Source organism: Zalophus californianus, chromosome 3 (genome assembly GCF_009762305.2).
Source record: "Zalophus californianus isolate mZalCal1 chromosome 3, mZalCal1.pri.v2, whole genome shotgun sequence".
NCBI lineage: Eukaryota > Metazoa > Chordata > Mammalia > Carnivora > Otariidae > Zalophus > Zalophus californianus.
Genome location: NC_045597.1, coordinates 162,912,597 through 162,937,603, shown reverse-complemented (window position 1 = coordinate 162,937,603; position 25,007 = coordinate 162,912,597). Strand labels below are relative to the sequence as shown.

Sequence of the window (25,007 nt, the reverse complement as noted above, 5' to 3'; positions counted from 1 at the left end):
TCATTTCCTTTAGTAGAGTCATGCGTATTCCCATACATCTTCCTTGGCTCTGTAATACAGGCTTCCGAATGAACGAAAGTGTTCTTTCAGGTAATACATTTCCCAAAGAATGTCTCTGTTGATTCTGAGACTTTGGGATTGAAAGATATTTTCAGAATCCAGAATTGAATTAGGCTTTGTCTTTCTTTTCCATTATTTTTATTCACTGCATTCTTGAATAATGCCAAATACGTGCTAGAAAAGCGCTTCTGGATGATGACTATATTTTTGCTGCAATTAAACTTACCATATAAATTAATGATGATTTGTAATCAGAAAAAAAAAATCAAGATGGCAAGAACACCTCCCTGAAAGTTGGATTCTTTCAATCTATTTTGTCTCTGATAAATGTGATTAGTTTGGTTCGCTTTTGTGGAGGATTGCTTTTCTAGAAGAGGCGCCATGAGTCAAAATTATGTAAGCTGGAAACTATTTTTCTACAGATTTAAAGTCACACTAGGGTATTAAATTCCTAATCAAATGTTCAATGTCTAACTTTTTATTAAAACAGAACTAAAAACTGTATTTAGTCAATTAGGAAATATATACCTAATATATGCTACAAAATATTTAATGTCATGTACCAAATTTTATCTTCAGCATAATTTCTGCCTTCCTTCATTGCATAAATCTAAAGGTGAAAGAATACCTTCATTGAATTCAGAAGGGCTCTTTCTTTCCTACATTTTATTTTGAAACAATTTTAGACTTACAAAAAAGTTGCAAAAATATGATTTGTATCCCTTTCATTTAGCTTCTCCTGATCTTATTCTTTTACATAACTACAGTACAATTGTTAAAACCAGAAAATTAACATTAACATGATAAGACTAAGTAACCTCCAGATCTTATTTTAATCTTACCTGTTGTTCTACTATTGTTTTTCTGGTCTGGGATCCAGTTTAGGATCCCACATTATATTTGATTGCCCTGTCTCCTAGTCTCTTCAGTTTGGGACAGCTCCTCAGTCTTTTGTGAACAGGATAGGCCAGTTATTTTGCAGACTATCTCTCAGTTAGAATTTGTCTAATTTTTTTTCTCACAATTAGTTGAGATTATGCATTTTTGGCAAGAACCCCACAGAAGTTCAACCATCTCAGTGCATCCCAGCAAGAGGTAGATGATATCTGTTTTATCATGCTGAGGTTGATTTTGATCCCTTGGTCACAGGGATGTCTGCCTTGTTTCTACTCTAGAAAGTTACTATTTTCCACTTATAATTAAGAATATCTTGAGGGGGATATATTTTAAAATTATACATATACCTGTTTCTCATGATAGCTGCAACCACTAATTTTGGCATCCATGGATGACACCTGTTTCAACTGTTATAGTGGAGTTTGAGAAAGAGTGATTTTTCTATTTCCATCATTCGTTCTACATTTTTAAATTGGTATTCCACTGTAAGGAAGTACAGTCTTTTCTCTCTCTTATTATTCTTCAGTTATTTATCTACATTAATATAGACCCTTGGATATTTATTTTATGCTATGGGTCATTTATTATTTTGTTGGTGGTGTCATTATTTATTTTGTCGTTCACAGTGTCTCATATTTGGCCATAGGGAGCTCCAGAAGGGCATAAGTGTTTCACAACTGTCTCTAGGGAGACTTACAGAAGAAACCTAAAGCCACTTGAGGGCTTTTGAAAAAACTGCTCAGAAGATGTGTTTTGTCATTCTCTTATTCGTTGTACAAATTTCCTGTAGCAAGCACTGTATTAAAGATGAAGCTTTGGACTCTGTTCAAAGCTGCCTGATGAACATTCACTTATGTGTTTACCGCCATAGATCCAAGAAGTATTAATGCGGGTAAATAATCCTTTGGAGTTTCTCCATTCTAACATACAAAATCACTTTCACCCGTTTTGGGAAGTCAAATTCTCCTAGATGAAGGAGTGTCCAATAACACTTCTTGTTCTTCTCTCCAAGGTATCATTATAAGCTCCTCCCCAAAGGGAAGGAGCACCACCAATCTGATTAGAGACTGAGTACTGATTGGACTGTGTTTTACTACTGGGCAAGCTCACTGTGCCTCATGAAAAACACAGCTGCACCCTGCTTCTTCCCTTGCTGCTCCGGTGGTGTGAGCTAGTCTGCAAGGCTTGCCTCTGGAGCAAGACCTCTCTCAGGTCTATTCTTTTCTATTCTAGATAACCACAGACTCTGCCTTTCTATTGTCGAGGAGAAATGAAACAAAAGCTTTGCTGGAGCTTCCCAGCCTAAGCCACATTCAAAGATACAGCTTTTTACTGGAAACCCCTGTTCTGGAGAGTATTCGGTGCTTATTCCTCTGTTAATAAGCAGTACTTTGTCTTTCTTTGGGCAATTGTCTGGGCAATGCAGGCTCTTGGGGAAGAAGTGTGATGAAGGAGAAAAAGTAAGCTCCATATCCCAACATCCTTGAACAGACACATAATTACCCTGTACTGCCCCATTTCTCGTCCCTCCTGTCGCTTGCTCATCACAGATTACCACCCTGACAAGCCTCACCTACAGTGCAGATGCATTAGCCAATCTGAATGGAGAAGGAAAACTCACTGCATGGTCTGTGGCCCAGCCTCGTGGGAATTATCTGCTAAAAGTGCAGATTTCCGAGCCCTGCCCCAAATGGACTAATCAGGATGGTAGGTTCCAGGAGTCTACATTTTTTTTTTAAGATTTTATTTATTTATTTATTTATTTATTTGAGAGAGAGAGTGCGCAAGTGAGGGGAGAGGCAGAGAGAGAATTTCTGAGCCCGATATGGGGCTCAATCCCAGGACCCTGGGATCATGACCTGAGCTGAAATCAAGAGCCGGCTGTTTAAACAACTAAGCCACCCAGGCGGCCCCAGGAGTCTGTATTTTTTTAAAGCAGATGCCCAAAAGACTTCCATGTGTATTCACTTTGAGAATCATAGTTCTGTTGGTAGGGCTTAAATTTAAATCATCTTTTCAAAGACAGGTGGTCCAGTCAGTACTGGTCTCCCCAGCCACTCTTCCTTCTTGTTAACCAGTCTGGGCTCATCCCTGTTCTTTACGTAGCTTCCCAGTGTGTAGTTAGTATTCCCTACCTCCAGTGTAAATTTGTCTAAAAGACCAGATTTCCTAACCAAACCCCTCCCCTTTTTACTACCCTTTCTTGCCCTGCCTCATGTTCTACCTGCTTCTAGGTTGAAGGCATGACATCACAACACAAATCTCTTGGGCACCAGATCCTACCCCTCCGTCTGACATGCTGCAGCCTATAAGCAAATCTTCCTGAATCATACCATGCAGACTGCCTGACTCTCAAGCAGTCCACCACTTCATGAATTTCCCCTGTGCATACCCGTAACTCAGTATTTCAGGACACCACCTTCAGATCTGGAACTAGATCCCCTAAACCTTCCTCAGTGTACCTGGACAATTCAGGTGCTCCCCCTTCTAAAGGCAACCTCCCTGACATTTCTGTTGCCCCAAACTTTCTTGTCTCTGTTTCAATCTGCTCCCCACCAGATCCATTTGAATGAGATCTCAATCTACTCTTTGTCCTCCCCGCAAGTCTATATAGAAGAAAAAGACCAAACTCTGACATGTGGGATTACTTTCGACCAAGCTTGTTTAAAGCAGGGACCAAGTCACATTATATTTTTTTAAATAATCCCATGGTATAATCCCTATAATCCCCTTGCCTTTTTCCTACTTCTAGAGGCTCCTTGCATCCCTTGGCTCTGGCCCCTTTCTCCATCCCCCAAATCAGTAGCATCGCACCTTCCAATCTCTCTCTCTCTCTCTGACTGATCCTCCTGCCTCTCTCTAATAAAATCTTGGTAATTACATTGACCCGCCTGGATAATCCAGGATAATCTCCCCAGCCCAGGATCCCTGACTTACTCACATCTATCTGTAACATCTCACTTATCATATAAGGTGATATTCACAGGTTTCAGGGATTAGGACAGGACCTCTTTGAGAGGCTATTTTTTTTCCCCCTGCCTACCACAAAGACTTTCAGGACAAATAGCACCGACCTGGCAGGTTTTCTCCACTCATGTCTGCTCCTAATTTCTCTTGCAATTGGAGTGAAAGCAGAACTGACGTGGCACGGTGCCGTCATGCCTTTATGCAGAAGTGTGCTCAGCACAAGCAATAGTCAGAGGAAAAATAAACAAAACACTGTGGGACCGAGATAAACCCTAAATAAAAGAGTGGACCACATTATCGAGGTCCAACCACCAAAATAAATGAAAACTTAAGCCTTTCTTTTAAAAAAAAAAAGTGGTGATGTTAACATTTTATTTTTCTCAGCAAAAATCTCAGCTCTGACATTTTGCTGACATCTGAAGACCTCAGTTTTCAGGGAAGCAGATATTAAGACAGAATTGGAGATGCAAATATTTATTGGAGGAGATGCTTGTGAAGGCTTGGGGGACAAGGGAGCAAGGGGAGGCTGGGAGATACTCCAAAAGGAGAGGAGGGAGTATTGTGTAGACAGAGCATTAGCTTCAGTACAGCTTTGGGAAAGTCTCAGCCGGGCCAGCCAACGGGGAGCTCCAGAGAAAAGACTACTCAATGACCAGATTCTAATTCCCCAACTGTGTTTAGTTATTGGCTGGGAACAACCCAGGGAGAACCTGGCCTTGGTGGGAATGCTGCAGCAGATCCCAAAGGGGTGGCAAAGCTGCAGGCTCTCCGCTAATTACTTCTTTCCTAATAGGGTCTCTCTTGAAGGTAGATTTCAGTGGCATGCCTCCACAACGGTCATAATGCATCACAACCACACGGCTATGATAATCGTTAGAGAAATTTTCCTATTGTCAACTCTGTATAGACTCACTGTGTAGTATATAATCATAATGATATTGTAGCTTCTCTCCTTTAAATAGTTGGATTTTTAAAAATTCAATAAACTGGTTCTTTTAGAACCTTCTTTGTGAGTTTCTTTGTAAGAGAATTTATTTCCTTCTTAAATGGTTTTGTCCCAGAATATTCCTTTGACATTTGTTATGGTAATGAAGAGGGGTGGGGGGTGGGAAAAGAAACTAAGAGGAAAATATGAAAAATATTGCAATAGAAGAAGGAAATTTTCACTTACTTGAGCTGGGCTGCTTACAGTGTTGCTCCCATAATGGCATCTGAACCATGAGGCCAATGTGCACCCTTACAGATCTATGAGCCTCACAAACTGTCATCCTGACTTCATTCCAGGACTCCACAAGGCAGCAGGTCCATAGGGGTTCCTGGTGAATATGTATTTATGCTCCAGTTTTTTCTAAGGAGGATTTAAGGAGAGGACAAGATTTCAGGATATGAATAACTTTTAAACTGAAAATTTGTCTACGAATGTAAGGTTTTACTGACAATTTTAGATGGTGCACTTACCTAATGACCAATTTGGAAAGGTGGCTGGACAGAAGCGCAGTTTGGGGGAAGCAGGAGGAGTGGTCCCTCCCACCTCCAGCGTGTTCCCTGAAGTATGACACAGTCCTCCTTTTACAACCTCCCTTTGAACTTGGCAGACTGCCTTGTAGTGGCAGGTGCTCAATACCCATTCACCAAGTTGAGTTCTGTAGGCAAGCTCCTTTTTAAAAATGCTAAACTTAAGATTATGGAAAAACATCAGACAACAGAGTAAAGCACACAGTGAAACATCTAAAGAAAGACCGGGAAACAGAAAAGGGGTCAACGTGTGGGTCTTTTCTGGGGACGTCTCCATCGGGCCGCAGTGCAGCCCTGCCCCCTTCCCTTCCCTTCCGGGATCCGGGGGTTCCTTTGGAAAATGAGACGGACCAGAGTCAGGGGAGAGCGGCGACTGCAGTGAGAGAGGTGAATGCACAGACTGCAGTGAGAGAGGTGAATGCACAGACTGCAGTGAGAGAGGTGATGCACAGAGACAAGTCCAGGTGGTCAGAGTAATCGGGAGAGAAGATAATGAGGAAAGATGTAGAAAAAGATGGGGAAAGAAGGACAAAAGCAACTGCTGACTTGGCAGTTTTGCCTTCGTTTCTCTTTGCAACAATCTCCTCTCCCGTTTTTTTTTTTTTAAAGATTTTATTTATTATTTATTCCTGAGAGACAGAGAGAGAGAGAAGCAGAGGGAGAAGCAGGCTCCCCGCCGAGCAGAGAGCCCGATGCGGAACTCGATCCCAGGACTCTGGGATCATGACCTGAGCCGAAGGCAAACGCTTAACCAACTGAGCCACCCAGGCGCCCCTCCTCTCCCGTTTTGACATACCCCTTTAAACATCGCTCTTGACTCACCTGGGCGGTACCACCTGGATGCTTAATCCACATTGGTAAAACCAGAAAAGAGAGAGAGAGAAGAAAACATTATGTCAGTCAGAGTCTAGCCAGGAGACAGAACTTAAAACAGAGGCACTTTAATGGATTAAATTGGTTAACAGGTGACGGAGGAGGCTGGGAATTCAACCAGGGAACAGTGAAGCAACCCGTGATTAGCAGCAACGGGAAGCTGCCACCACCCCTAGCCTGGAGGGACAAGAGAAGGGGACAGTGTTCCCAGAGACTGGAGCCAGTGGGAACTGCGACCACTCCAGGCCTGTCCTGTGGAGGCTAGAGAGACGCCGCCACTTGTGGAGACGCTGTCAGGATAGAGAAGGGAGAAATATCGTGGGTTCTCCTTCCTCCTGTTCTTCTGTCTCCCACCACTGCCTCCCATTGGCCAAATCCAACCAAAACCCCGCTGACAAGAAAGCCTGGGAGATGCAGCCTTCAGGGGCAGCCTCTATGATACAGAGCAGGACAGAGAAAGAGAAGAGCCAGCCTGTCTAGGACACACTCAAGCCACGTGTCCTGGTCAGCTCCTATGAGCCACCCAAATAGCTTGTAAGGGAAGGGATTGTCCTGAAGACAGACAAGGACACCCAGATTGGAAGTTTCTCATGTGATATAGCATCATTTTTCCATAAACTGGCCTCAGATGGAATTGCAAGCCTATGAGAGGACTTTTATAAACAATTTGTCTTCTCTAAATGTACAGATTGCATTTATCATGCTTCTTTGAAAGTCTGGTTGTTGATGATTTCATTTTATATAATGGTTCATGTGCCAAATAAATATACAAGAGCCCTTTGAAACTATAAATTACAATAACCATATTTTCCAAAGCATAGGGTCTTCCTTTCTTTTTTTTTTTTTTAAGATTTTAGCTATTTATTTGAGAGAGAGAGATTGAGATAACGAGTGGGAGGAGGGACAGAAGGAGAAACAGACTCCCTGCAGAGCAGGGACCCCAACACAGGACTCGATTCCAGGGTCCTGGGATCATGACCTGAGCCAAAGGCAGACGCTTAACCAACTGGGTCACCCAGGTACCCTGCATGGGGTCTTTCAAAGGAATTTTGTGCCTCTTCAGGATTTGAAATAATCTAGAATAGTCAAAGTATTAGAATTCTCAAGGACAATGAGACAAAATATTTGAAATCATACAGTTCTTGAAAATTTTTAAGTTCCTTGCTCCAATATTACATTTGCTCCCAACTTCTAAACAGAACACATGATTATAGGAAAATGCATTGCAATCCAGCTCAAACACCAAAACACATCTCTATCCCCTACAAAACTTGCAGTGGGATTGCTCCATCAGGTTACAGATTACTTTTGGAACTGAAGATCCAGGTAGATAAGGAAATATTTACCTTAAACAAACACTATCTTCATCAATGTATGAGGAAGTGGGTTAAAAATAGTACAATCATGTGAGTAGCCTTGTCTTACTGTAATGAGTAACACATCGTCCTTAAAAGGATACTAAAAAACCAGGTCAAAGGACTAACCCTGGTCAAGTCAAGTCATAACTTGGAGTACTGTTAGAAGGATTCACTCTTGTGTCAACAGCCACAGATTCTTGGACTTCTGTCTGAATGGGCATTTCCCTCCTTTCCCCCTGGACCTGGATCCAACTCTGAACATTCAGGATCCCCTTAGCCATTGGAAGTTTTAAACTTCTCAGATTCCTGCTTTATTTGTTTCCTCTGGTTTGGCCCCAATCATGGCTTCATACTCTTGATTCATTGTACCAATTTCATCTCCCCCCCTTCTCATTCCAGCAAACGTCTTTGTCCCTGAGTGAGCTTCCAGCCCCCACCCATCCTGGCTTGGCCCACCCTAGCCCACTGTCCCCACAATCAGATGTCTTATATTTGCACAAGTTCAGATAACTTTCCAAGCAAGGGTTGACAATGGGGGCACTGTCATGTGACAAAGCCAACCACTTAGTAGTGACTGCTCAAAATCCACTTTTGGAAAGTATTCTGAGGCTAAACTGCAATGCTATAAATTGAGTTTTGGACCCATTTCCCCTTAATTGGTGGGGAAGGGGGTCCCCACACTTCCAACAAGCAATGCTCCAGACACCTACAATTCAACTAAATTCTGACGCCATCTCCCCAGGAATGGCATTAGATCCCACAGATTAAAGGCTTGGTCCTCCAATACAGCCCTGCCCCTATGCACTTCAGATGACAGTTGTAAGCCCAGATTGTTACCAGTGCTTCTGACCAACCAACTACAGATTGGAGGTTCCCAAGACCCCCTCCTCAGGTTCCATTAATTTACCAGAGCAGCTCATAGTACTCAGAGAAACATTTTACTTACTAGATTACTGGTTTATTATAAAAGGATACAACTCAGGAACAGCCTGAAGGAACAGATGCACACGGAAGGCCTGGAGAAAGAGGAAGGAGCTTCCACACTCTGGATGCATCCTCTCCCAGCAGCACCTCCACTTACATGTTCACCAACCTGGCAGCTCTTCAAACCCTATCGTTTTGGGGGTTTATGGAAACTTCACTGCATAGACTTGGTTGATACAATCATTGGCCATTAGTGGTTGAACTCAATCTCCAGCCCCTTTCCCCTCCCAGGAGGTTGGAGGTCAGAGAGTGGGACTAAAAGTTCCAACCCTCTAATCACATGGTTGCTTCTCCTGGGGATCAGCCCGCATCCTTAGATCACCTCATTAACATAACAAATGACATTTTTGTTGCTCTTATCACTTAGGAAATTCCAAGGATTTTAGGAGCTCCTGTGCCAAAAATGGGGAGGAAGACCAAATACATATTTCTCATTATAAATCACAACATCACGGCATACCAAGCAAGATTGGCAAGATCTGCCATGCAAAGGGTAGTTTTAGGAATAATGATGATGCCAGCCAGAGCTTCTAAGGTTTGAAGGCTTGCTGTGCATGGGCCCTGGGCGCAAGCCCTTTGCGTGCATTCTTATTTAATCCTCATGATGAAGAAAGTGAGGCTCTAGTTGCCTAACTAAGCAACTGCCCATGGTCACACAGTTAGTAAGGGGCAAACCTGAGACTTGAATTCAAGTCCAGAACCCTGGCTCTTAGGTCAAATACACCTTAATATTCTAAATAAGACACTGGAGGGCACCTGTTCCTATGGATGAGGTTGGGAGGAGACTGAGTGATAAGTCACTCATCCAGGGTCCAGTCATCAGTAAACCATGTGTTTGTCAATTGAAATCTACTCATTCAGAGCTATAACGACACTGAAGGGAAAAAAAAAATCACAGGTTATAATACTTAACCAATGTGGTGGGGCACTGAATGAAGGAGTTTAAAGGAAAGATATGGTAAGGGGGCACCTGGGTGGCTCAGTCGGTTAAGTGTCTGACTCTCGATTTAGGCTCAGGTCATGATCTCAGGGTTGTGAGATCGAGCTCCGCATGTGGATCCACACTCGGTGCAGAGCCTGCTTCAGATTCTCTCTCTCCTTCTCTCCCTGCACCCCCACTCCACTCATGCTCATTCTCTCTCTCTAAAAAAAGAAGAAGAAAGAAAGAAAAGAGAGATGTCATAAGAAAGATTAAGAGGAGAGAATAGCTGACATCCTTATTTAAATAGAAAAGGGGGAAAAATGGAGAGGGAGAAAAACCATGAGAGATTTAACTATGGGAAAGAAATTGAGGGTTGCTGGAGGGGAGGTGAGTGGAGGGACGGGGTGACTGGGTGATGGGCATTAAGGAGGGCACATGATGTGATGAGCACTGGGTGTTACATGCAACTGATGATTTAACTGAACTCTATATCTGAAACTAATGATGTACTATATATCGGCTTGTTGACTTTAAATTGAAAAAAGTTTAATGCAAGTGTTGAGAACAAAGCACTCATTTTACTCCCTCAATCACTGTACCATGTATTGGACACAGTGAGGCCCTAAAACTTGTGAAGTTTCCCCACTTCAGGTACAGCCTTCTCTAAGAGAGAAGTATGGCAAAGGAGCTTCAAGTTGCAACTTACTATCTGCTTACCATCCAGAAATTTCTTTAGCGCTACTCAAACTTTCCAGCACTACATACAGTGCTCAGCCACGGGCATCTCAACAGAGCCCAGAAAGGGTATAAAAGGGTACAAAATCCAGGTCTGGTTCTACACACTAAGCTGTGTGCTCTAGTGAGGGCTCTGTCAGTCTTGGAGGAAGGGTATCTTTTCTCTAATTGGCTCATCCAGGGGGCATATGTTTTTTGAATTCAGGTGATAGCTAGCTACTGCCCTGCTTCAAGACTCATTTTTTTTTTCTTTGCCTCACCAGATGAGATTTTTGTCTATCCTGTAGTTCCTTAAGGATTTCTCTGGGAATGGAATGAGCTAGAAATGTGGTTTGTTTATGTTGTTACTTTGATTATTTATTAACAGCCTCGGTAAAGAAAAGACCTTGGTAGAATCTCTAGAAATCCTATTGATGTCTCTGAAAAATACATTAAATGGTTACCGATAGGTCAAAAAGATAAGTTGATAGATTCCTAACAGAATTAGGAAGAAACAAGAAAATTTTTGAGTAACGATCGATCTACTGAAGATTACAAAATCCCAGAGAGAGAACCACTCTCCGTTGCAGAGATGCACTTCAATGTCTAACAGCCTTCTTAACAGCAGGGGGTACTAAAAAATTTCACTAATAATTATGGAGTTTCTACCATATTCAAGGCTCTATGTACCAGGAAAACAAAGTCAACAGTTAGCCTTACAGAGATGTGGCCTCACAGAGGACACCCAGTCAATGACCCAGGTCCTGTTTCAGTCTTTTCAAACACTTACCATATTGCTTTGTTCAAGATAACATTTATTGATTTTGATTGATTGGATCCCTCCTCTCATAATATCCAGCTGAGGTCCAATTACCCTACTCAATAAGTATTAATTGCCCTAAACTATCAAATAACAACATTCCATCATCCTAAAAGCCACCCAGATATGGTACTGAAATGTTTAAAAACAGAGACAGATGGGGCACCTGGGTGGCTTAGTTGGTTAAGCATCGTCTGCCTTCAGTCCAGGTCATGACCCCGGAATCCCCGGGATCGAGTCAGACCCACATCTGGCTCCTTGATCAGCAGGAAGTCTGCTTCTCCCTCTGCCCTTCACCCCGCTCCTGCTCTCTCTTTTGCTCTCTCTCACATAAATAAAATCTTAAAAAAAACAAAAACAAAAACAGAGACAGATGGCTCAACACATTTATTTGATAAGAAGGGACGATCCTTTTCTCTCTCCTTGCTGGTCCTTTATCCCATCACGAGAGGAATATGGAAGTCTATGTATGCTTGGGACCAGCTCAACTCCATTTCACGTGCACTGTACTGCCAAGTCCACAAAAATGCTACTAGCAAGTGAAGACCCTCAGTCACAGCCAGAGCAACACTGCTTCTGCAAGAAGGAATCTCAGAAGCCACAACCAGGTGGGCAGCCCGTCCACGGAGACACAGAGGATGTGGGCCTGGCGTCCTCTGGCACCTGAGCCGTTGCTGGCTTGGGCTTCAGGGACAGAACATACTCAGCGTCTTATCCCAGTCTGTGTGTCGCCACCGAAAAGCGCTCCCGGTTCTCCATCTGCTCTTCCCCTGACACCACCCCGTCCTGTGGACCGGACCACACGCCTGCCGCCGCCACCAGCCAGGCGTCACAACACCAGGGGTGGAACGGGGGTCCCGAGAGCACCAGGGCGACCCAGCTGCGAGCCAGCAGCACCTCTCCTCCCTGGGGTTTTCGGCACAAGGAGCCCGTGCCCCTCAGCGTCTGTTGGCCCAGTCCCGCAGGGGTGACTTGTCATTCCCGCTCCTTCCGTGCGCATGCTCCGCATCCTGACAGCGACCCCCAAATAGTGGAGCGAGTCCAGAATTTCTGCACTTGTCTTCCTATCCCTGAGCTTGAACAACAGCTTGGGTTTCACATTTCACAGCGGCGCTGTCCTTTCCGAAAAAACCCAGCCCAACTCCGTCCCTAGCTGTCACTTCCCGGCAACCTCACTTACACAGCTTAAAACGATAAATAGCAAGTTCCTTTTCCAAACATCCTTTGGGAGAGTACGCACGGCCCTACAAACAAGGCTGAGCCACCTTCTGGGTGGAGCACCGTGAAATTGCCGCCTTGGTCTCCGATTCTTGAGGACCTGACCCGGCCGCCTGGCCAGGTACAAATTCCCTGCCCTGGGTGTGGGGCCGGCCCTCTGATTTCCATGCTGGCGGGGACCAGGGCTGAAGAGCACGCCATCACCAGGAGCTCAGGAGGGAAGGCACACGGTTCCCCAGGCTGGTGGCCAGGGCACGGCGTCTTTCCTAGGTGACTCACCCAGACTCCAGGTGGGTCCCATGCTCACCAGGCAGCTGCTGGGCCCAGATGGCCAAGGGGGGAGGCAGGGTCTTCACACGGCTCCACTCAGGATAGTTGCCGAAAGCCCCCCTGAGGCCCAGGGCATCCACGTCAGGAGGCTTGGCAGAGGCTCTCTTTCCAAAGGGACTTACCCAGGTTTGCAGAAGGACGTGGCCTAACATTAAGATGTTTTATGACTCTGATTAACCAGGAGCAGGGAGCTGGAGAGAGGCAGTGATTAATCGTCCCACAGAGGAGCTGGACCCCATCATCCCCACGTGGACAGAGAGACTGGAGCAGCCGGAGGTGTTTGCTGTCGCCCCCCGCCGCGCCCGACGCCCCTCGAAGAAGAAGCCCAACTCCAGGCTGCGGGTGAACCCCGGTTCCGCTGGGCGGGTGCTTTGCCTTTCTGAGCGGCCTGCACATTGCAGAGCCCAGTTCCTGCCCTCGGAGGGGGCGCTGCCGAGCACAGACAGACAGACAGACACCTCATGGAGGACAGAGGGGACCTGTGTCGTGGGGGGTGAGATCTGCGTGCTGGGAGCACAGGGAGCCCAAATCCCCCTAGCGAGGGGTCCTGGATGCCTCCTTTGAGATGGGTGTACGAAGGAATCACAGGAGGACACAGCCCGTGACGACCAGGGTCTCTGGTGTGGGCCCCACGGGAGGCTCTTTGACAGCCTAGTCCTGAGCAAGTCCCTCCTTCTTTCAGGAAGGGTGTTTTCTCCCTGGTTGGGTTTCTCTCTCTGCTGGGCCCAGAAAGCTCAGGACCAAATTTGGGAGCCAGGGTTTTGAGTTCTCGCATTCCCATAATGTATACAGAGCATCCTGAGTCCCCCTTGCCCGTCTTCCTGTCTTAGTTCTGTGCCCTGATCCCTCAGGCATTTGTGTTTCTGCTTTTTGGTTTTAGGGCACGCACACCTGTGTGCATCTCCCATCCACATGGAATGAGGGTAATAACGAGCTCGTCTGTCTGTCCTGCCCGGCTGGGGGTGTCTCCGCTGTGCCCAAGCATGAGACTGTCCGTGTCCCCAGAGGAAATCCTCTCTCAAATCCACCCAGAAAAAGACCGGGGGGGTCAGGCCCAGGGCACGCAGTTTTAGAAACCACCCGTCTGGCCCACAGGGGCTGGTAAAGGAGGTCTTCGTGTACAAGACTCTCTTTAGTTCTCTCAAAGGAATGAACTAGATCTGCATCCATCAATGTGAACAATTCTCCAGAACAGACGACTGAGCCAAAAATCAAGTTGCAGAAGAACATGTACGAGATATTATTCAAAACCTTTTTCTGTTTGTTTGTTTTGTTTTTTTAATTTAAGTGGTGTTCAGCAGTTTGTTTGTTAGATGGCACTCTGGTCACCAAACTGAGGACGTGCGGCTTGTCAGAGGTCAGGCCCTGCCTTGAAGGACCCTGGTCCTTCCCATGTTTCCGATGGCTCACCTACATCTGTGGGAATTGACCACTGGGCTCAGGGACACAGACCGTGGTCTTAGCCAAGGCACCAAAAAGTCAGTGGATCCGTGTGGGGGCACAGGAAAGCCCCCTTTTTGGGGTTCCATCAGGACAGAAGCCGAATCCTTGAACAGGGTTGAGACTTCTTCTGGGCCACCCATGGGAGACAGGAAGCCGTGGCTGGGTGGGGTGAGGGACACCTCACCTCGGGCACAAAGTCTGAGAGGGTGTCCTCTTCAGGCCCATTGTGATGTTGTCATCGGAGAACAAAAGCAGAAAGGAACAAGTGTCCATGAGGATGTGGAGAAACTGGGACCCTTGTGCCTTTGCTGGTGGGAACGTAAATGTGGTGGCCGCTGTTGGAAACAGGAGGGAGTTTCCTCAAAGAATCAAAGCTGGAGCTCCCATAGGAGCCGTGATTCTTTTTTTTTTTTAACATTTTTTTATTTTGTTATGTTAATCACCATACATTACATCATTAGTTTTTGATGTAGTGTTCCATGGTTCATTGTTTGAGTATAACACCCAGTGCTCCATGCAGAATGTGCCCTCTTTAATACCCATCACCGGGCTAACCCATCCCCTCACCCCCTCCCCTCTAGAACCCTCAGTTTGTTTCTCAGAGTCCATAGTCTCTCCTGGTTCGTCTCTCCCTCTGATTTCCACCCCCCTTCATTTTTACTTCCTACTATCTTCTTTTTATTTTCTAACATATAATGTATTATTTGTTTCAGAGGTACAGGTTTGTGATTCAACAGTCTTGCACAATTCACAGCGCTCACCATAGCACATACCCTCCCCAATGTCTATCACCCAGCCACCCCATCCCTCCCACCCCCCACCATTCCAGGAACCCTCAGTTTGTTTCCTGAGATTAAGAATTCCTCATATCATTGAGGGCAAAGGATACATGTCTTTCTCTGATTGACTTATTTCTCTCAGCATAATATCCTCCAGTTCCATCCACATCATTGCAAATGGCAAGATCTCATTCCTTTTGATGGCTGCATAATAGTCCATTGTGTGTGTTTTGTGTGTGTGTGTGTGTGTGTATGTGTATATATATATATACATATATATATATTTATATCACATCTTCTTTATCCATTTATCTGTCGATAGGATCCCATGATTCTGCTTCTGAGTTCACACTCCAAGGAACTGAAAGTCTGGACTCAAACAGATACCTGCACACCACTGTTCCAGGAGCGTCATTCCCAATAACAGGAAGGGGCAAACAACCAAAATGTCCATTGATGCACACGTGAGTGAAAGAAATGTGGTCTTAGCCCCACACGGAATCTTATTGAGGCTTAAAAAAGAATGACATCCTCGGGCGCCTGGGTGGCTCAGTTGGTTAAGCGACTGCCTTCGGCTCAGGTCATGATCCTGGAGTCCCAGGATCGAGTCCCACATCGGGCTTCCTGCTCGGCAGGGAGTCTGCTTCTCTCTCTGATCCTCTTCCCTCTCGTGCTTTCTATCTCTCGTTCTCTCTGTCTCTCAAATAAATAAATAAAATCTTAAAAAAAAAAAAAAAAAGAATGACATCCTGACGTTCTGACCCCTGCCACAGCGTGGATGACCCCTCAAGTCATCACGCTCACCACAACTGGCCAGTCCCAAAGGACGGACCCTGTGTGATCCCACTTAAATGAGGTGTCTGGAGCAGTCAGGCTCTTAGACACAGAAAGGAGGATAGAGGGTGCCAGGGGTGGGGGGCAGCGGGGAGAGGAGAGTGTGTGTTTCCTGGGGGCAGAGGTTCAGTCTGGGAGGACAAAACAGTTCTGGCGGTGGATGGTGGGGGTGGTTGCACAACAACGGGAATGTGCTTCATGCCACTGAATTTTACACTTAAAAACAGGTAGGGGCGCCTGGCTGGCCCCGTCGGTTAAGTCTCCAACTCTTGGCTTCGGCTCACGTCATGATCTCCGTGTCCTGGGATCCAGTCCGAGCTGGGCTCCAAGCTCAGTGGGGAGTCTGCTTCTCTGCTTCTGTCTCCCTCTCCCTCTGCCCCTCCCCTTACTCCCGCTCGCACACGCTCACTCTCTAAAATAAATAAATGAATATTTAAAAAATAGGTAAAATGGTAAATTATATATGTATAATTTATAATAATAAAAAAATTTAAGGTATGCCAAGAAGACTCCGTAATCAAGATAAATATTTGCATGTAATATTATTTTTAAGAACGAAAATTTATGCAGAAAACCCATGATGAGCACAATGGCAACATTTTACACAAAGAGGACTTGCATTTCTGGTTCTCCCTGCTGTGCCCGGGCTCCACAGCGGTGCACCTGGCACCAAGTTACCCTCTTGGAGAACAACACAAGTGTGATTTCTCCCTTGAGCACAGCCCTGCATGGCCAGAATGATTTATTCTGGTTTCACATGCCAGTAAATGAGGCTCCTTGGATGAAAGTCATGTGCCCCCAGTCAATCCTGTGCCTTTGGCCTCTGCAAAGCTGCCTCCTCGTGCACACCGCTCTGGGCTCAGGGTGCGAGGAGCCGCGATCGATCGGACTCCTCCTAAGAAAGAAGCCTGAGGTCAGAGCCCGAGCTGGAGATTTCCATCCTGGAAGTCCTTCTTGGGAATTTTATAAGAACTGGGTGAATGCGTGGCTTCATCTATTTGTTTGTTTCCGTTGTTCCATCCGTGATGCGATTCTTCCGGCTCTGTAATCTGGTCTAATAAACCCAAATTATTAAAGTTTCCCTGACAGTGCTGTACTCCCTGGCTCCCGGGAACCCGAACCGGAGAGGGACCTTGGCACGGGGTCTTCGTGCTCCCGGGAAGGGCCTGGGGCACCAGCTGCATCTTGCTCAAGGTCAACGCCTTCAGGCTGGGACCTTGTCTGTCGGGTTCTTAGCGGTACCCAAATCGGCCTGGTGCCTGGCATACACAGAAGGCCCTTCATAAATCATTCCCGAGCGAGCAAGCGAGTGAATGAAAGATAAAAGTCTAACCAGCATATCACCCTTTACGAAGTACACACAGTCTTTTTGGCAGCTGTCCCTGAAACTTGTACCTGCGGGCATTGTCAAAGGAGAATTTGCTGCTTGAAATGAGAAAGCGTATAGATTTTATGAGGCTTCAGAAACCGTATTAAATATCTGTATATCTACTCTTCAGTTGAGGTGGACAACAGTAAAATACATATTCTTTAACCCCAAAAGAGGTGAAAATATACCTTGTTACCAAATCCTTAGAAGCTGTGTTTGCATTTGCTGTGTCCATAAGTGCACAGCCCATTGAGTTATCAGAAACCTGCTCAGGGGACAAATGAGGGTGTGTGTGTGTGTGTGTGTGTGTGTGTGTGTGTGTGTGTGTGCGCGCGTGCGCGTGCACGTGTGGTGTGAAGGCGTTGACGTATTTTGAAGCTGAAGAGTTTCCTTCTTTGCAGAGCTGTTGCTGTGCCTGAGCAAAGTGGTTCCTCCATGGCTGGCCTTCCCCAAGAGGCATCTCACGTCTATGGTTCATTGGGTTCCTCTGAAATGGGCATTGTTCGAGGGACAAGGTTGCCCGTGAGGACAGGAGCCCTGGAAAGGTAAGTGGGAACAGTACGGGTGCACAGGGTGTGCATCTATTCCGCCTCCTGCCCCCACCCTCCCAGCGTTGAGTTTCTGGGCTCCAGAAAGCTAACTGCACAACCTTGCCTTGCTCACCAGACTAGGCTGTTTTGTGCCCCGGGGTTTTGCCTGTGATGGGCCTTTTACCAGAAATGCCCTTGCCCCCCGACTGCCCCCACTCCGATCCCATCATCATCTAAGGATCCTGACTAGTCCCCATCTGGTCCCAGCATAGACGGCACATGGGGGCCGAGCAGGGTCTCAGCTCCACGACCTGAGGAATCCGAATCTTTCTGTGACAAGGTCTTCAAGTGATTCATATGCGCTTTCACTCTTTCTCTTTGTCTCTTTTTAAAATTTCTTTTTTGAAATTTGTCGTGATTCCCACTGGAAGCCGCGTTGGCTCCATCAGGTAGGACGTGCGCCCCCTTGGAAATCCTCCCCCTGCACTCCAGCCCCTCCCGAAGCTGCCCCCGGGGTCCCTGTTGTGGGAGCAGCTGGGAGGTGAGACCACCTGGTCAGGAGGGCCATCGGGGATGGTGGAAACCTGGCGGGAGCCCAGATGGACAGACCTGCTCCACGCCGCACTCCTCAGAAAGCGGGCTCCCCACTTCGTGCAAGGGGTCCATGCCTTGCTGACACTCCTCAGGGCCCCACGCAGAGATTTTTCTAAGGGTTCCTTGAGGACGCCCAGACAACACACAGCGATCTTACAGAAGGTGGGAGTCTTCCTTCCTGCCTCTCCTCTGACCCCCCAACTGCCCAAACACAGCCCCGATCTGTCCTCCCCCTCCATCTCCATGATGACCACCCCAGTGCCAGCCCCCAGTGCTCCGTGCAGACCCTGTGAGCCCCCTCCCAGAATCCAGCCCCGTCTCCCCCTCCCCTCGTTCCCTTGTCCCCAAAGCCACGCAGATCTGTGCAGAACACACATCACACCCGTGCCCAGCCACCACCCCTGTCTCCAGGTCTACACCCGCCCCGGTGTCTCTACCCTGCACGAAGGAGAGCTCTGGGCAGGGCCCCTGCTGCCATCCCCCTTCCCTGTCACTTGTGCCTGTTTCTCCAGCCCCGGCAGCACAGCCCTGCCTCGGCCTTTATACTCCTGTGCTCCCTGCCTGGAACATTCTGCCCCCTGCTCTCCCAGCCTACCTCCTGCAACCTTCATCTCAGCCTGAATGTCCCCTCTGGGTGTGGCCCCTGACCCCGGTAGCCGTCACCCTATTCGAATTCTCCGCAGAGCAGAGATTGCTATTCCTTGTCCCCTTGCTCTGGATTCCCTGGCCTTGCCCCTCACTAGGACGGAAGCCCTGGGGGTCCTCGGGCCTCGCCCCTCACGGCAGGACAGCGCCAGAGACATCGTAGGAGCTGCAGAGATTCTCACTACATATGTGGGTGCGAATGCAGGCAGTAACGCACACAGGCACACTTTGGGTGAAATAGAGTTGTGTGTGTGGGTCCGTCTCCAAATTGCTCCTGGACCCTTTTCTGCCTGCCCTGTGCCCGAGGCGGACTCTCCTGTCTGCTCTCCAGGCCCTCTGGGGGCTGCCCTGCACCAGCAGTCCATGGGGGCCTGGAGGGCAGAGGGGGGCTCTTTGCCCCATTCCCGGGACTGCCCCCCACTGGGCTCAGCAGATGCCACCTCCCTGGCCTCCCTGCAGGCCCAGGGGTGGGACCGCCTCCCCCTGTGGATGGAGGCTGGGAGCCCCCTCCTTGGTCCTGCCCTTCTCCCTGCTGCAGCTGGGGACTGTCCCCTGGCCTCCTCTTCCGCCGCACCCCATGTGGGAGAAGCGCTCCTGCCTGGGATCTTCCCTGGTCCATTGGGGCACTCTGCTCTCTGTGCTAAAGATCAAGGAAGCTTTCCTCTCTTTACACATCGCACACACACATGTTTTTTTCCTTTCAGTAATTTATTTATCTACAAGCAATTAATGAAATTGTCAATTCTAGATTTACATCTTCAGGTACTCACAAAGCAACTACAACAGTCTGGATTCTGCATCCTGGGGTGTGCGCGTGTACCCGCGCCCACGTGCATGGGAGTGTATGCTTGTCATCGGGAGAAAACTTTGGATTTTGACTGCTTAAAATTCATAAATGTTAAACATTAATAGCATCTCAAACAAAACAACAAAGATTAAGAATAAACATCACAGAACAAGGAGAAATGGTTGCAGATTCTTAAGCTTTCCTATCTATAAATTTAAGATGAAACTAATCCCATGAATTTAGGACTAAAATAAGAATTAAGGACTAAAATATGAGTGGAGGGCTAAAAATTGAATTTAGGACTAAAATTTGAATTTAGGACTAAAATCTGACTTTAGGACTAAAATATGAGTTAGGACTAAAATTTAAATTAGGACTACACTAACTATTTTATACAGTTTGAGTGGGATGTTGTTTTGTTTAAGTTTTTTCTCTCTCTCTTTTTAAGGCAATCACATTTTATTCACATAAATACTGAGTCATTTCTGCGGAACTGTAACCCTAGTCCTAGAGCGCGGAAATGGTCTTGTTGAAAGTCTCTATCCATGTCCACGATAGAGGATGTCTTCAGGCCCAGTGGCATTAATTTAAATCCGAACACCATACCTAGAGCCTAGAGTTCTAAGGCGTCCGGCGGGAAGCTGTGTAGTCACGACAATGTGAACGAAGCTCTATTGCACAGTCCGCGATGGGGTTACACGGCTCTCCCGCGGAGAGTCACTGTGGCGTCAGTTCTGAAATAGTAGCCATTTCACCGGAGAGAGAGCCGTCAGACCTTCTTCACAGAGTTCCGTGCAGATGCTGAGCCGGGCTGTGGCGGCTCAGAGCCCAACTGCCCTGAGCCGAGTCAGCCCTGCAGGCGACCCCGGGGCCCGGGGCCCTCACGGTGGGCCTTCCCTCCCCCCTGGGGGCCCGATGACCCCAGAGACCCCCCGACCCTTCCCGGCCTGCGGGGGCTGTGGGCGGAGCAGCCGGACCCGGAGGGTCCCTCGGGACCGGCCGGCAGCTGGACTCCGCACCGGCTAGCATCCGCCTCAAGCGATCATTCTCTTTCCTTAGCTCCTGGAACTCTCTCTCTCTGGACGCAGCTTCCACCCAGCTTTTTGTGGCTCTGTCCTGATGGAAGAGGACCACCCTGCGATAGTAGGAGGTGGTTCTCTCCAGCTCCTTGCCCAGGTCTTGGGCCATCTTCTTGTAGAGGTTGCGCATCTGGCACGTGAAGTTCATTTCTCTGTACACGCCGGCCAGTTTCTTCTTCACTTCCAAGCACTGAGCTTCCGCCTCAAACACTTTCCTGTGAAGTTGAAGGATGTATCGGTCCTGTTCATCCAGAGGGTTCTGAAGTTTCAGCCTCAGCTGCTGAATCTCTCTGTCCAGCTGGGAAGTTTCCTTCTGCAAAGAGGCCTCCTGGGTTTGCAGGCTGTGGATTTGTCGTGTCAGCCCCGCGGTCTCTCGCCTTTCTGCCCGCAGTTGTCTGGCTCTGTCTTGCTGTTCCCCTTCGGGACTCGGAGGGGACCCGGGGCAGCCAGCACCCTCAGGGACGCCCTTCAGATCCACTGGTGCCCGATGGCCATTCCCTGCTCCCCTCTTTGGCTGGACTCCCCAGGTCCCGGCACTGGCGTGATCTGCAGGGAGGTCAGGCGGGGGGACGGCCTGCTGCCCAGGTCCAGCCCTCCACGGGGACTGGCTGGCCTGATCTTTCGGGACCGGCTCCATGCGTGCCTTCGTTGGCTCCAGGCTTTCTTCTCCCTCCTTCTCCTGACCTTTCTGCCTCCATCTCGAAACTTCTTGGTTGAGCAGTTCTGGTCCTTCTGGAAAAGGAGTGTTTTCATGTCAATCCTTCGTTCTTTTCTCAGAAGTTGCTCTCCATCCTTCTCTGATGTTTGGAGGATGGGTTTTTCCCCAGTCACCTGGGGAAGGTCGGGAGGCTGGCTCTTTGGTGCCTTCTTTGGAAAGTTGACAGTGTCCCAAAGCACCAACCTGCTCAGGTCTGTGCTCATTGCTGACAAGCACAGGGCTTCTCTCGGGGGAGGACTGGCCACCACCCCGGGTGGCCTGAGGGCGGCCTCGGCTTGTGTGGTTGGGCCACTCTCCTCACGGCCTGCTCCACACACTTTGTGGCGGGCAGAGTCCCTGTGGCCCAGCGCCTTCGCGCTTCTTCGAGGGAGTCGTCTCTTCACTAGGAAAACCAGCAGCACAGTCCATACCAGCACCGCCCAGGACAACACGGGGAGACTTCCAGAAATCACCAGCAGCGCCCCCCATAGGTGCTCCAACACCAGCTGCCAAAGGGATCCGGAGGCCGACGGGGGGCCCTCCATGGCTGCGTCGGGCTCCACAGCTCTGCCTCCAAGGGCCAGTGTCTGTGGCCACAACTGACCACTCAGAACCCTGTGGAGAGTTCCACCTCTGAGCTCAACCGGTGCCCGGAAACCAGGGCAGAGTAGGTGGGCCGGGGGAGGGGAGGCCAGCCAGGTTCCAGAAAACAGTTCTCCCTGATTTTGCTGTGAAGTAGAAAGTTGTCTCAATCACACAAGCCCTGGGGGAGGTGGGAAGGGCTGATCCCAGCCCGGAGCTCAGCCACTCTGGGTCCACCTGGCCCTGCAGCAAACCTGGGGGGCTTGGCTGGGTCACGTCCGTCTGTGCACAGAAGAGAATCAGGGCAGAGTGTTCAGGCCTCCTTCCCGGGCGAGGCCCCTTCTCCTGAAGTTTCCCTGGGCTGCAAGGACTCTGGTCCTGTCTGCAAACGTCCCAGGTGCTCCCTCCCTGAGGCTCCCTTCCTCCTCTGTGTGGTCACTGTGGGCTGGCAGGTCACTGTGGGTCTGAGACCGAGGGTGTCCCTAAAGGTATTACCTAAGAGAGCAGGATTCCAGTGCTAACAACTCAGGAGCAATCAACCGGAACTGGCTGGGTCTGACACCTCCGTGGACTCTGTGGAGCCAGCCTGTCCGTGTTCAATCCACGTGTTCCTGCAACGGGGTGACACTGGTACAGGCGACCCAGTGACCCGGGCTGTTTCCCTCAGGGGGCCCTCCATCTACAGCCCGTGCCTTCCAAGGAGGGCCTGCTGGTGGAAATTTCATCAGCAGTGGGGACAGGAGAGAAAATTCAGAGAACACAACCAGCCCCAAATGGGCCACCGTTGAAACTAAGGATAAAATTGCCCCCGTGAGCATTTGCCACGGTCGCTGACCAGAGGCTGGTGTGGGGGGCAGAGCGCAAAAGTGCCTCACGGAGGACAGGAGCAATCCATGGATCTGCTGATTGGGGCCCCTTTCCTTCAGGGCTGGATAAGATTTTCGGGAGTCTGAGGATGGGGGCGCCAGTCAGGGCCCACTTCCCTCTTCCCTCCTGGCCCTGCAGGGGTGCCCAGGGAAGAGACCGCGGGGCACGGGCAGCCATGTCTGTGCAGCCCCTTCGAGGCTCGGGCCCCCCGACGTTCAGAACAGGCGAGGCCTCGGGTCTGGGGTTACAAGGCCCAGGAGGGAGCCTCGCTCAGAAATGCAGAGTCACTGCTGGGGCCGCAAAGGCCTGGGTCTTGCCCCGAAGCCTCCTTCTTCCCCAGGGCAGGGGTGGTACCTCTCAGAAGCTGACCCGGGAGGGAGGTGCCCCTGCACACACAGGAGCTCGGGAACCCCAAGCCCAGGTTGGGTCAGCGGCCAACGAAGGGCCCTCAACTCATGGTCCCTGCTGTGTCCCCTGGGGAGGTTTGGAAGCAGAGCACAACAATGTCCCCACACCCACCCAGGGAGAGGACAACTGTCATGGGCCGTGGGGGACCCCAGAGGGAGAAGGCCCTGCAATCCCAGAAACAGGGAAGCTTGTCACCGTCCTTATACTTGTAAGGTAGGCGCCCGAGTGTGGCCAACTGAACCTGTGAGCTGTCTCCTCTTGTCTGTTCTCAGGTGTTTGCTCACCAGCAGAATTGTTATAAAATAGAAACGAGAGGATTCTTTCACGTGCAGGTTGCAGAAACTCATCTGCTTAAGGCTCAAAGAGGACTCAGGTTAGGTCCTTTCTGAGACTAGGAAAGAAGCTGGGGAACAGCTGAATCAAGGGCCCAGGTATCAAGATTTTGTTCCTTGCTGTCTTTTGGCTCTACTGCTTTCTCTGCAGTGACTTAGTGCTCAAACAGAGTATCTCCAAAAGGGACACATGGCCTTTGGCACCCCGGCATTCCAGGATTCTTGGTGCCTGTGCTTTCAGAAGGAGAGAAGTCCCCTCTTTCTTAGTGCCTGTATTTTTCTGGGGAAGGGACCTGGGCCTGGGCCTGCTGGGGTCTCATGGGCCATGAATTCTCAAAATAAGGTAGAGATGAAGAACCAGAAACCTTCTATGGTGCTCTCAAAAGGATTTCTTATCTTGTGCAGCTGCAGGACTGATAGAGCTGAATATCAGTCCCCAAAATCTAATTGTACAGGTTGTAGAGTTTCAATTCCTGCTTAAAAGCACAACCTTGTTGGGGCACCTGGGTGGCTCAGTTGTTGGGCATCTGCCTTTGGCTCAGGTCGTGATCCCAGGGTCCTGGGATCGAGCCCCACATCGGGCTCCCTGCTCGGCAGGAAGCCTGCTTCTCCCTCTCCCACTCCCCCTGCTTGGGTTCCCTCTCTCGCTATGTCTCTCTCTGTCAAATAAATAAATAAAATCTTTAAAAAAAAAAAAAAGCACAACCTTGTCAAAGTCTCTTATTCTAAAGTCTGAGCACTGTTGGAAAAGAATAGAACTGAGATCAGGACATTTGGTCAGTGCAAGACACAGCCCAAACCACAAGTTCCTCTGAACCTCACTATCTGTCCTCTTGTCAAGAAAGCTACCTTTTCTCACGGAAAAGTCTTTCAGAAACTTCTCTTGGGTCAGTTATATCACAAAGACCTGCCTATTATCCTGAAGAACTCCCCATTTCCTCTCGTTATCTCCAGGCCCATAAAGAAAATTAAACTCCTCATGACCCATGAAGAGAAATGCCTGTTCAGTTCCTACAGGAAATAACCTAACAGTGGCATTTCAAGAAAAAGAGGCTGCTGTTGGAGCACCCCCAGCAGAATGGAGGAATTTATTACCGACATTTTTACAATTGCCAGCACATTGTGATAATAAAAAGCAGAAGACATTTAGTTGTTTTATTATTGCTTTAAAATTCTCTACATGCAGTGCTTGCTTCGGGAGCATGTATACTAACATTGGAAAGATACAGAGAAAATTAACATGGCCCTTGAGCAAGGATGACACTCAAATTCGTGAAGTGTTCCATATTTTAAAAAATAATAAAATAAAATTCTCTACACACAGTGCACCCCCTTTTGTCTGAACCTGGGGCAGAACACTGGCTTATACATCAGACAAAGGGTAAGATCGTGTGTCAGAGAGA

General features: G+C 48.5%; 1 long non-coding RNA gene and 1 other non-coding gene across 2 annotated transcripts in view; both read left to right on the top strand.

Moving 5' to 3' along the window:
* LOC118356815 overlaps positions 1 to 17,819 on the top strand; it is a 34,019-nt gene extending 16,200 nt beyond the window's left edge. The window contains exons 2-3 of the long non-coding RNA XR_004819959.1: positions 15,203 to 15,344; positions 17,485 to 17,819. This is a non-coding gene — a long non-coding RNA (uncharacterized LOC118356815). The remainder of the gene's footprint in view (positions 1 to 15,202; positions 15,345 to 17,484) is intronic.
* Positions 17,820 to 24,789: 6,970 nt separating this feature from the next.
* On the top strand, positions 24,790 to 24,896 carry LOC113921105. Its single transcript, XR_003519513.1, has one exon. It is a non-coding gene; the product is annotated as a U6 spliceosomal RNA (small nuclear RNA).
* The last annotated feature ends 111 nt before the right edge of the window (positions 24,897 to 25,007 follow it).